Source organism: Canis lupus, chromosome 3, assembly GCF_011100685.1.
Source record: "Canis lupus familiaris isolate Mischka breed German Shepherd chromosome 3, alternate assembly UU_Cfam_GSD_1.0, whole genome shotgun sequence".
Taxonomy (NCBI): Eukaryota; Metazoa; Chordata; class Mammalia; order Carnivora; family Canidae; genus Canis; species Canis lupus.
Window position 1 is genome coordinate 67270393 of NC_049224.1, and position 13646 is coordinate 67284038.

General features: G+C 43.7%; 1 protein-coding gene across 1 annotated transcript in view; it reads left to right on the top strand.

Moving 5' to 3' along the window:
- RAB28 (RAB28, member RAS oncogene family) overlaps positions 1-12825 on the top strand; it is a 136823-nt gene extending 123998 nt beyond the window's left edge. Inside the window, exons 8-9 of the transcript XR_005357237.1 lie at positions 9057-9194; positions 12692-12825. The gene's annotated coding sequence lies outside the window, so the exon portion shown is untranslated. The remainder of the gene's footprint in view (positions 1-9056; positions 9195-12691) is intronic.
- The last annotated feature ends 821 nt before the right edge of the window (positions 12826-13646 follow it).

Below are 13646 nucleotides of genomic sequence, written 5' to 3' on the forward strand. Positions count from 1 at the left end.
CAGCAATGCTCCCCACCGCCCACACCCCATTTGTAAACATTTCCTTGATAAGCTCTTTATAGCATATACAACCCAGGAAAGTGAATGACATTGCACCAGCTGCCCTGGAATTGCCCACCCCTGTGCTTGCCCAGATGACCCCCTGATTCTGCTTAGCCCAACCTAACCCTACTCACATGGATCTACCTGAGCAGCACTCAGCTTCTCCTGGGCTGGGGGCCAGGGATTTCCTAGGAGGAGAAAGGCCTTTAAAGAGGCCCTCCACTTTAAAAGGCTCAGAGAATGGGAGACACTTGGTAGGGGCATGATCGTGGACTGAGAAATCAAGCAACCCCGAACTTGATTCTGGTTCTCAAGCTCCATGCTGTGTGGCTTGGCAAGGTAATGAGTCTCATCCTAAATGTATTTTAATTTCTGAAGCTTTAACTCCACACACTTGGTAAAACAGCATGAAAAGAAGAGAACATTATAAATAATGTGGGTGGCTTTGCCTGTCAGTCCATGCAGTTGAGCACGTACCCTGGAGTGAGTGGCTCTATGCTGAGTCAGTTTGGTTCTGCTTGTCTCCTGTCTTGAGGATCTTGTTGTGTTGGCTGTAATTCAAGTATTTAGGGCAATCATATTTGACTGCAGACCTTTTTTGCTTTGCTTCCTAACTTCAGAATCCAAGCCCTGGGTAAGAAGGGATTTCATTCTATCTCTACCCCTCACCCCCATGGCAGTGGCACTGCATAGGCTGTATTATGTCATGTTCCCTCCCAAAGTGGGAGTCTCCTTAAGGGAGGAATCTGATTCTTCACCAACTTTTTGTTTCCCTTGCTACTCTTCTCTCTTGGAGCCTAGCACAGAGCCCTACACTTAATAAATACTAAAACAAACATTCAGTGCCTGTCTGCCCCCAGCTCATCCTTAAACGAAAGCAGAAACTGGAACATTTAATTGCACCTCACCCTCTCTTGCCTCCTTGGTCAACTCAGGGTGGGTTCTTGACCCAAACGGACCAGTGAGTCCCTTCTCTAGGATTACTGAATTTAGAAATGGAATGTGGCTTAGAAATGAAAGATGGAAACAGAGTTTTTGATGGCATTCAGACCCCTGGTTTCTAAATCCTAGAGTCCAAAGACCTGTCTGTCCTTGAGTGAGACTCAGTATCCTTACAAGAAACTCACAGGCTTACTTAAGCTAATTCAAGGTAAACTTCATTTACTTGCAGCCAAAGTAATCTTAAGCAACAAACACAATAATTTAGATAGAAAATGACCCCATGTCACTTGGATTGAAGGTTCAAGAGAGCCCCACTGGCAGAGCTCCTCACAGGCAATCCTGCCTTAAGAATGAATGCTGCTGAAGGATATGGGAGTGGCTGTAGAGCTGAAGCCATGAGTTGATACCCACAGGCCTGGACTGTCACTGCTTCAGCAAACCCTGATGTTTGTATACTCTGTAGGTGAAAATCTCTCAGGTCAATCAGCTTGGGTGCACTGGTTATGTGTCCTCAGGCATAACTAAGGAACTGTTGGCTTTGCCTTTCCCATAATGACTCCTCCTTCAAGCAATTGCAGTTTGGGGAAATGGCTCAGCCTCAGTGCTTTGGTTCAGTCCAACTTAAGGCATCACATTCCCATTCTATTGCTTTTGGTAAAACCATAACAAGCTATTTTGGGAGGCAATGTGAGCCTGAGATTTAGAAGACCTAAATTCTAGTTTGCTATGTGATTAAGAACAATTTGCTTCATCTGTCTGGACTTCCACTGACTGCTTCGTAAAATGTGAGTATTAGATCAGGAATGGGACATGGACTTGTCTTGCTGCCCTTCTCCCACCCTTGCAGCTAAGCCTACTGCCACCTTTCCACACAAGTTAACCATGCAGTGTTCAGTGCACAAGCTCTACGGAGCCAGATATATACCCTTATTTTTCTACAACAAACTTAAGTTTTGTCTCAAGCCCCTTGTACCTTTGAATGGTGTGTTCCGCCTTTGCTGAGGCTTACAGACAAATTCTGGAAGGTTTTTAAGGGGCTGTTTCTTTTGGTCTTTACTACCATCTATCCTCACCAGCATCCACAGAGACTCCCCTTGTTATCCTGTCTTGTCCTCAGTCATTGGCGGTTAAGTAACTTGCTCACGGTCTCAGACAGTTTGTAAATGACCACATGGAAATACAAACCCCAGGCTGTGAAATTCTAAAGTCTAAATATCTAAATTCTAATATAGACATTTAGATATAGATGTTATCACATATAGATATAATAAGTATATACATATAATTGTTTTTCTAAAAATTTGTTTATTTTAGAAAGAGAGAGAGAGCATGTGAGTAGGCAGAGGAGCAGAAAGGGAGGAAGAAGGAGAGGGGGAGGGAGAGAAGCCCAAGCAGACTCTGTGCTGAGGGTGGAGCCTAATATGGGGCTTTATTTCACACCCATGAGATCATGACCTGAGCCAAAACCAAGAGTCAGATGCTCAAATGGCTGAGCCACCCAAGTGCCCCATGATTCTGCAAAGTCAGCAAGGCAGGTTTCATTACCCCCATTTTACATTTATCAAAACTGAAGCTCCAGTTTTGTGTCTTATTCTAGTAAGAAGAGGGCACAGAGATTCTAACCCAGGTCTGTCTCCCTCCAGCCCCTGGCTTCTCCCTGTAAAGTCCCTGACTCAATTATATTTGTAGAATTAGGTGAGACCTTTGGCAAAGTATCCAATGGAACACGTGTTAACTTCAGGGCTGGCTGGCACCTCTGCACCTGCCCCATGGGTGAGGACAGAAGCTTTCCTGTGGTTTGGATGCAGCTCTTTGGACATAGCAACTGAAAGCCTTGTGTTCATGGCAGAGGCAGTCTTCAGATTCTCCAGCAGAAGGGCAGCGAAGGAAAAGGGGAGATGGATGGTCCCATCATGTGTAATGTGAAGAATGGGAGAAAGACTTCTAGCTGAGGGAAATGCTGTCTGGAGCTCTGATTCTTGGAGACATTAATGTGGAAGGGAGGGAATTATCAACTAGGAAAAACTTATCAAGTCTTATTTTATTATTTTAAAAAATTTTCAAAATAAATTCAACAAACTTGTAAAAAATAAAAAACATAGTACTAAGAAGCAAGCACCTGCAGAATCTCTACACAGTAACATGATCACAGTTGATAATAAATCATTTAGAAATCTTTCTGGTTCCTTTTTAAAAAAAAAACTATTTTATTTATTTATTCATGAGAGACACACAGAGAGAGGCAGAGACACAGGCAGAGGGAGAAGCAGGCTCCCTGCAGGGCGCCCGATGTGGGACTCGATCCCCTGACTCCAGGATCAAACCCCGAGCCAAAGGCAGTTGCTCAACCACTGAGCCACCCAGGTACCCCTTTTCTGAAGTTTCTTATGAAGAGAATTTTAACTCTTGAATTGGTAATCATTCATCTTTTTTGTTTAGCATCACTTTATAACTCTTTTTTAATATGGTCATATAGTCTTGTAACTATTATTTTTATGAATATAAAATATTTTATTGGGTAGATATACAACCATTTCCTTCTTTTTGGACACAGAGGATTTCCCCAGCTTTTAAGCTATAGTAAATGATGCTGTTTCTGTCCTCTGTTCTTGCAAAGGAATCACTGCCTACCTGTGTCTTCTAGGTACTATCTCAGATGAAGCCACAGCACCAGTCCTTTCCACATCTGTTGCCAGTCTCCTCCCTGGGAACCTCCCGTGGCATCTTAGAGGGTGGATGATCCCATCTCTTGCCTGTATTTTTAACCCTTTAACCCTGCGAGCCATGTGTAAGGCTCTCCTGTCCTAAAACATCCCCCCCTTGACCTTGAGTCCACCTATGATCCCAGCTAGTCTCCCGCTCCTCACCCCCATGTTACATCCCAGGGTATTCTTGCTTTGTTTCCTCTATTCTACTGAGATTGCTCTTGCAGAGATCCTCAGATGGCTCCTGTGGACCTTTCTTTGTGTGCATTTTTAGGACCCTACTGCTCCACCTGACTTCCTTGGCTTTCATGACATTGCTGTCTACACCTGTCTCCAATCTCTCTGTGCCTTGGTCTCCATCCCCTTGTGCTGGGCTGTCTCACCCATTTCTCATGTTGGTGCTCCCAAGGATCTCATTCTAGGCTGTCTTATCTCTCACTTTAGAGACTGTTTTTCTTTGCCATTTCATTCATTTTCAGTTTCAACCACTCCCAGTAGTTGCTAACCTCCGTTATCGCCTTGAACCATTCTTCTAAGCCTTGTTCAGGCCTCCATCCTTAGAAATTACAAAAAAAAAAAAAAAAAAAAAAAAAAAAAAGAATTTACAAATACCTGTCAAGAGCTTTATGTGTGCTGGGATTTGCACTAGATTGGCTTAAAAAATGGAGAAGGTATGGCTTCTGAAAATTATATGTCCATTTGCTGTTGGATGTTTCCCCTTGGATGATGCACACACATTCTATGACTCCTCTCCTGCCCAGACCAGCTCCCATGACTGTGCTTAGTTACTGGTATTACCCCAAGCTACCCCAGCTAGGTGACCAAGCCAGGACTCAGGGCTTATCCCAGACTACTAGTGCTAACCTCAATCTCTAGATCCTGTGACTCTGTCAATGAATGTTTCAGAATCTATACACTGACCATTTCCCCTCCCACTGTAGCCCTATCGTTGGGTCTCATCTCCTATTTATTCTTTTGCAGTTACCTTTCTTTCATTCTTTTTATCTTTAAGAGAGAGAAACAGTGTGTGTGTGTGGGGGGGGGGTAAGGAGAGAGAGGGAGAGGGAGAGAAGGGATCTTAAGCAGGCTCTGCCCTTAGCACAGAGCCTGATTCAGGGCTTGAACTCATGACCCTGAGGTCATGACCTGAGCTGAAATCAAGAGTTGATTGCTTAACTGACTGGTGCTGCTGAAATTGCCTTTTAATGGACTTGGGGGCCTTTAGGATGTTCCTAGCCATAAATATGGCTGAATCATCCCCTGGTTGAAACTTCTGATGGCTTCCTATTGCATATGGGATACACTTTAAGTACTCTCCTGTGATATCCAAGTTCCCTATCCTGCTAGAGACATCCAAGGGCATCCTGGCCCTTGCTTGGCCCTTTAGCTCTTTTTCTGCCACTCTGTGTCTTACACTCCATGCTTTATAACACTGAACTTCTTGTCGTCTAACAGTCATAATTGCTTAGTAGAGGCATTCCTCCCTTTACTTGAAATCCATTATACTCGTGTCTTACTGTTCCAGTTCAATTTTTTCTTTAAATCTAACCTCAGGCTTCATCATCCCAGAAAGCCTTGCCTGGTCTCCTCCTCCTCCTCGAGTCATGGGCTTGGTCACCCCAGGTTGTGTACAATCCTAGCAGCCTGTACATGTCTTCTCCACTATATACATCAACACTGTTTATCTGTTCACATGTCTGTCTTCCTGAGGAATCCAAACAAATGTTGAACAAATTAATTGTAAAAATCCCGTGTATGTACCTAGAAATTCTTTGTTAGGAGCCGGTCACTCTAGTTCAGAATAATTTGTGCCGTCTCCTGTCATGAAAGCAGGGGAGAAACGTGTCCACAAGATTATCCAAAGTTCCCAGTTGGGCCCAGAATTGGGATTTCACCTTTGACCTCCTGACTTCCCATTTTAGGCACCCATTTTTTGACCACAGCAAAGCTCCCAGAATTTCAAGGCTCTGGACAAACTCTCTGCCCTGCAGATTAATTTTAGAGTCATTGAAATTCTGCCAATTCTGGGGGCAACGATTGGGAGCCAGGCTGACAACCAGCAATGGAGGAAATTGCTCTGTGTCTATTTCAAGATGAGAGAGTTGTAACCACGGTCCCTCCCCCAGTGATGCTGTTCGAAAAAACATAAATTTAATACTTTCATGAAACTCAATCTTCTAACCATAAGAGTTTCAGGGCTCTCTTTGATGTTCAGGAAAAGTAGCTTGGTGCCAACGTCTTTTGCACATATGGTGTGAAAGCCGCCTGGCACATGAGCTCAACATCTTGGGTCCCTAACTATCTGGAATAAATAGTTAATATTTGTCTCAATAACTTCACAAGTATTTATTCAGTGCCTGCCATGTTCAAAATGCCTCATGTTGCTGGAGAACGAGTACAGATTTCTGGGTCAGATGGAAGGGTGTTCACGTCTTATCTTGGCCCCTACTGGCTGGACTTTGGCAAGCTTTGGTATACTCATGTGTGAAATGGGTTTTGCATATTTACCTTTCAGGAATATAGGAAGGATTTTGTGAGGTAGAATAAGAAAGAGAGTCTGCCAACCACATAGCACCTAGTACCTAAATGTTCACTTAAGACAGAAAATAGGAGAACTCAGTTTCCTACAAGTGTAATTTGAGTTGACAAGTTGAGGCTTTTGTCTTACTACAAGTAGCATGAAAAACCATTAGGGATGCATCAATTAGAAATATATTTGGCTGCAGAACACATAAACCAGTGGCGAGCCAGTAAATGATTAACAAGTGACTCTCTGGGGAAAAATAAAATGCTGATTTGTAGTTTTTGCTGATTTTCATGGTGGAAATACTCCCACCAGGGCTGATTTCAAGCTCCCATTGTGATGTCACCAAATGTGGAGGTGGGGAAGATATATAGTATCTGGTAGAGTGTACTATCATGTAGTATGGAGTCAAGAGATATATGCTATCCCCACATTCAGATATAATTCATTTCTATAGCCTCATGAGCATAGATATAGCAAAATTTGGAAAATATTTGGAATTGATGAGTTTTGAGTATTTATTACTTTTTAATGGTTTGAGTGTAAGATTATGTAACTTACTTTTTAATAATGTCTGAATTTGGCCCACCAAGTTTCTGAAAATTTAACAATTCTCTCTCAGGAGCTGGTTCAGTCAGCTGCAGCACACCCCTGCACCAAGTGACTTAAACACTTGGTGACTTAAACACTCATGTTTTATTTCTCTCATGTGATAAGAAATTCAGGGATGAGTAGCTTAGGGCTGGTGGCTCAGTGAAGTTATCAGGGACCCAGACTCTTTTTGCTCTGCCATCTTGAGTATGGTCCCTTCATCCTCATGGGTGTTGCTGCAAGATTGCAAGATGGTTGCTATCCCTCCAGACTCCGTATTCACATCCCAGTGCAGCAAGAAGGGGGTAGGAGAAAAAGGGTGGCATGTCTTTATTTGGGAAGAGACACTGTATAGTTTGCAATTGGCTGCTGTAACAAATTATCACAAGTTTCACACAAAAGCAACAGTGGCTAAAACCAACACAAATTTACTCTCTTAGGGCAGCCCGGGTGGCTCAGCGGTTTAGTGCCTGCCCTCAGCCCAGGGCGTGATCCTGGAGTCCCGGGGTTGAGTCCCATGTCGGGCTCCCTGCATGGAGCCTGCTTCTCCCTCTGCCTGTGTCTCTGCCTCTCTCCCTCTCTCTGTGTCTCTCATGAATAAATAAATAAAATCTTAAAAAAATTATTCTCTTATAGTTCTGGAGGTCAAAAGTCCTTAATGATTCTCACCAGGCTATGGTTGAGGGGTCAGCAGGGCTGTGTTCTTTTGTGGAGGCTCTAGGGGAGAATCCTTTTCCAGCTCTAGAAGCTATAGTGTTCCTTGGCTTATGGTCCCATTCTGTGCTCAAAGCCAGCAATGGCCGGGTGGGTCTCTTTCTCCTCACATTGCTCTTACTCTTCTCTTATCACATCTCCTTCCCTGACTCCCCTGCCTTCCTCTTTCACTTATGAGGACCTTGTGGTAACATTAGGCCTACTGGATAATCCAGAATAATCTCCCCATCTCAAGATCCCTACCTTCATCCCATCTGCAAAGTCCCTTTGAGACAGAGAAGGTAGCATTCACAAGTTCCAAAGACTAGGACATGAGCGGCTTTGGGGGCTGTCATCCTGCCCACCACAGGCACCTTCTCCATAGGCTATTTCCTACCTTCCAGTTCAGAGCTGAACTGTCACAAGGCCATCCCAAGTACAGGACAGGCCAAAAGGTCAAGTTTTAGCTTTAAGAACAACATGTAAAACATAAATAAGGAAGTAGCACCTGGAAATGGCATTTGGGTCAATCAACCAACAGTGTCTACCACATTGGGAAATAATTAACAAATAGCCAAGCAGGTCCATCCAGAAGTCTGCTATTTGACTCAATGTAATTATTATTATTTTTTAAATAGGCTGCTATCCTAAATTAGTATTAGGTGGGTTTACTAATTGAAAGGTGATTTTCAAGCGTACTTCCTTGCTTGCCTTTCCTTTTCTCTATTCTCTCATCTCTTTCTTCCTGTGTGGGGTTGCTTCCGGTTTCTAGCCAATCTCTTGGCATGTAAAAGACAATGGAGGTGAGTTTCTGGGCTCACTTTTGTGTCTTCCACAGGGTGGGTGAGAAGTTTACCACTATTCTCTTCAAATCAGGGAGGTGGTAATAGGGTGTAGCATTATGGCCAGTTGCTGCCAACGATCCACCATTAATCGTTTGTGGGGAAAATTTATCCCACATGGCACTCCCATCCATTTTTCAGTTGTTTAGACACTGTAATGGGATGAGTCAGTAGGCAAGGGGTTAGGTAGCCACAGGCGTCTCATAGTTGGATACAGCGACATGGAGAGTAGATTTACCTCTCAGGAAGGACTTCACGGTACAAGAGGACACAATGGCTCCTCATTGGCTTTACCACAGTACCTGAATTTTTCCACATGACAGGAAATATGTCTTAGAAAAGTTTGTAACTGGGAGACTTGTTAATCCTCAATTTAGCCACTGCAAAGAGGGTAGAACCTGAGGGAAAGTGGTCTTGTGGTGTCACTCAGGTAAATCTCCAGCAGGTAAGCACCGGAAGTTGGAACACGACTCTGTCACTCAGTATCCCTTTTACAAGGTAAGAAATGTCAGGATTTACCACCTTCGAAAGCTTTGTTTCACTTAGAAACATCTAGGCTTCTTCATTTTGATGAAGACAGCTCATGTGACAGTGCCTCTCTGAAGTGAGGCTACCGCAGCTGTGTTTTTTATAGTTTAAGTATTTTTTGTCCTTTCCTCCCCGCAGTCCAGATCATGCCTATTTTGCTAACCTTTCTGTGTCTACGTTCTTCCCCAGTCTTCTGGGCAAACAGGTGAAATAAAAAGAAATGTGAAGATGAAAAGAGCGGGCAAGCAAGAGTCGAGGTAGCAAATCAGCTCTTGGCATCCTAGGGCCGGCGGCCTGAGAAGCCACAGGAAGCAGGAGGCGATCTGGGTAAACACTTGATGTCTCTATATGGTGCTGAGGTTGGAGGAGGCCCGGAAGGAATTTCAGGGAAGAGATATTATAGACTATGAACTTCCCTTTTGAGACTCTCTAAACAAGGGCTTCATATGCATACGGAGTGGTGTGGTTTTTTTTTTGCTGCTGCTTCTCCCTTTTGTAAACCACATGTGCTGCATAAATGAAGCCGGCAAATTCCAGCTGCAGCTGAGCAGGCGAGGAAGCTGGCCGAGGATCCCGGGCTCCCCTGGAGCCAGCCCCAGGCCTCTGCTGGCCCCGTCAGCCGCTGGAGAGGGCCCGGGCCCACCCCTTTGACCCTCACCTCCCATTTTTCTTTGTCCCTTCCGGTTCTCTGCCACATGGTGGTAGCCTGGGTTGCACAGGATCTTGTGAATCCACTTATTCACGGCTGCCAATGGGAGCCTTTGGAGGGTAACCTTTATTCATCCGGGTGATTTAAGTCATGTCTTGGTGACAGGGCATCCATCTTAACAAATGGTGTGGGGCCAGCAGAGCCAGACTCTCAACTTGGATACATGATCATTGTTCAAAGACATGTGAAAAGTGTGGAAAGTACATGCTCTTTAAAAAAAAAAAATTGTGGTAAAGTATATATGACGTAACATTTACCATTTTAATCACTTTTAAGCGTACAGTTCAGCGGCATTAAGTATATTCATATTGTTGTTCAACCATCACCACCATCCATCTCCAGCACTTACCCAGCTTCCCAAACAGAAACTCTGTTCCCATTAAGCAATAGTTCTTCATGCTCCTTCTTCCTCACTGCCTGCAAATGCCATTCTGTACCATTCCACTGTCTTATTTCTATGAACGTGGCCACTCTGGGTAGAGCAGGCAATATTTGTCCTTTCATACTTGTTTTATTTCCTGTCAAGATTCATCCATGTTACAGTATATGTCAGGGTGTCGTTCCTTTTTTTATGGCCACATCATATTCCGCTGTATATGCAATTTTGTTTATCCATTCATCTACCTGTGAAGTAGTGTCTCATTGTGGTTTTGACTTCTAGTTCCCTAAAGATGAGTGATTTTGAGTATCTTCTCATGTGCTTATTGCCCATTTGCTCATCTTTGGAGAAATGTCAATTAGTGTCTTTTGTCTCATTTTTAACCAGGTTGTTTACTTCTTGTTGTCAGGTTCTATACAGTATAGATTCGTGAATAACAGACCAGGGTACAGTGATAAACGTGACATTTTGAGTATTCACTCACCAGTAAACAGGCCTGCCCACCCTTCCATCATTTTAGGTCAAGATTTTAAAGTTTCACCTACATCACTTTGTGTCTGGAATATTCCAATCTCACTTTGTCACCTTGGTAATCACTGGGTAGTTCAGTTAAAAGGTATCCATGAAGATGGTGTGGGATTGTTTTAGAACTAAGGGAATCCAGAAAGAGGAGAATTAGAAATCTGGCAGCTGGTCTGTTTAATCTATAATGTTGATGTGGATGGAGGGCCCGAAATGGTAGAACCTGACCCAAGATTTCCATGTTCTAATTGTCTCTTGACCACTGGTGGGCAAAGCTCCATTTGGCCTACCTTATTGGCACTTCTGCTGCCTATGCCATCTTGTGGGAAGATAAGGTGGCTCTCTGAATAAAATGCCATGGAATGTAAAAAAAAAAATTAAAGCAACTCTGCCTTACTGTCAGGGGTGGGGGGGAGTGAGAGTGGAGTAAGAAGAAACTCTAGCCTCCAAGTGCCCCTCAGAGTCTTCCAGAAAACCCCAAGAAGCGGCTACATCTTGTGTCCTCTGGGAACTTGTTCTTTTGCTGTTGTGTGGCTTCAGCTTTAGCTTGTTCCTCTGTTGCTTTTGGTTTCTAGAGCTGTACATCTTCTGGGTAGTGCTTGTTGGGGCTTGCAGGAGGGCTGCAGATGCCTACCAGTGTCTGTGCAAGACTGCTGAAACTGGCCTCAAACACACCAGGTCCAGCTGGTGCATCTGCTCTTGGCATCAAGGTGGCAGGTACCTTGTCCTGAACCTGTCCCATTCTTCTGACTTGGATTTACTTTTCCATGGCAGCCTCCCTTACCCCAATCTGGCCTGAGCCCTGAGTATAGGACCTATGGGCTGTCTAATTGACGACATGAGCTGTACCCAGACTCACCCGCAGATACAAACACATTGCTTTCTGGTCAAACTTGTGTGCAGAAACTCATAGGGTGACCTTTTCTCTACCAAGATACTCTTATCTCTCTACCTTATTAAAACATATCCTGTCCGTGGGGCACCTGGTGGCTCAGTCCGTTAAGCATCTGACTCAGCTTGGGTCTTGATCTTGGGGTCATGAGTTCAGGTTCCCATGTTGGGCTCCATGCTGGGCTAGAAGCCTACATATATATATATATTTCCTGTTGGGGCCCCATTGTTCCTCCATCATTGCCAGTTGTGAATAAACCTCAGGGTGGGCACAGATGAGGCTCAGAATAGGATCCAGTATATATATATATTTTGTTTGTTTGTTTGTTTGTTTGTTTTGTTTTGTTTTTAAATATTTTATTTATTTATTCATGAGAGACACAGAGAGAGAGGCAGAGATATAGGCAGAGAGAGAAGCAGGCTCCATGCAGGAAGCCCAATGTGGGACTTGATCCCGGAACTCCGGGATCATACCCTGAGCCAAAGGTAAATGCTCAACCGCTGAGCCACCCAGGAGTCCCCCAGGATATTATTTTGAGGAGAAAGACACTATATTTCAGCTACAGTGATTCATCTGCTCATTTTTTCTGGAGATGATTTTAACACAAAAACGCTTCCATGTTTCAAATTGCAAGGTCTAAATTTTATCCTTCCAGTGAGAATATTCCACATATTTGGGCATTGTATCTTAAAATATTTTGCTCTGTTTTTTGTTTGTTTGTTTGTTTTGGTTTTTTTCTCTTTTTAAGTATATAAATATATGCCAACTACTACATTCATTTCCCAATCCTCTCAGGGAGATCACTGAGAATTTAATTGAGTTTAGAGTCTTCCTAAAATAACTAAAAGAACATCCATTAAAGGGTAACGGGATGCACTGATTATTCTGCTAGGCTCCTCTGTGTACTGTTTTAATAAACAACTCTGAGGGAGAAGAACCCAAAGCTAGCTGTGTAACATTGGGACTCATGGATGGGGGAAGGCAAAGTGCTAGGCTCCTTGAAGAAATGTTTCCTTTTTTGACCTGGCTTTAAATGGCATTATAATCAAAGATGGAAGAAGCACTTGTGGCTAATTTAACAGATCCGTTAGTGAAAGGACTTTTGGACACACGTCCAGACTTTTCATTATATAAATAGGGAAACCACTCGAATGGGGAAAATGACTTGCTTGAACTCAAATCCTAAGAGCCAAATGTCACTTGTCCATCATCTGTGGCCAAATAAGTCTATGTGGGTAGTCCTGAATCATAGTTATTATCCTTGAACTGTTTGTAAATGGTTGTTACTGACTAGTAATGACTCGTGGTATTTACCTTTCCAGGGTCTAACATTTTAACATGGAACAGAAACTTGATGCAGAGGAAGAAGGTTTTGATGGTAAAATCAGCTCTACTCTAAGACCATCGAGAGAACGGGGTGGGCAGGGCTCTCTACCTAGGATCCTTGGAAGGACTTCAGTCTCTGATATTATATGAATTATTTTATGCACGGGTAGGTGTGTGTGTTTTCTTTAGGGAGAGGATCTGTTTATCCTGGACTCTCTTGGTTGTATAAGACAGAAACCTTGAACATAAAGGTAATTTATGGGCTTATTTTTCATGGGCTCATACCCAGGGCACTAATAGCTTCCAGAATGGCTGAATATGGTTATTCTGTTTCTCTTTTTCCACCTCTCAATTCAGCTTGCCTGTCACTTCATCCTGATTTGGGGTTCTTTCCACTTGGTAGACAGAAAAGCCATCAACCACTCCATGCTCACCCCTCCCAGATTAGTATTCCAGCTGTTAAGAGAGTGACTCTCAATCCCTTCTGCACGGGTCATGTAGATATGCCTTCACCACTTTCTGGGCTAGGGCCTTGAGTCACTCTGGTTGATCAGCCTGGGTTGCCCTTTTGCACCCTATCTGTACACAGTGATATTGCCAGTCTCCCTGAACCACATGGGGGGAGGAGGTCCACAAAGGCACCAGAAGGAGGGGGCCAGGAAAGCACAGGGAGCATAGGTTGTTGTTCACACATTCTCAAAGGATCTGTGATAGAAAAGTTTAAGAACTTCAGGCATTTTTAAGCACAAAGGCCATATTATGGCCTACTCCTACTAAACATGCTCCTGGCCTAACTCAAGGAGATAGGACATTTGTTTTTTACCCTGGAACATGTTTTTTTTTTTTTTAATTTTTATTTATTTATGATAGTCACTCACAGAGAGAGAGAGAGGCGGAGACACAGGCAGAGGGAGAAGCAGGCCCCATGCACCGGGAGCCCGACGTGGGATT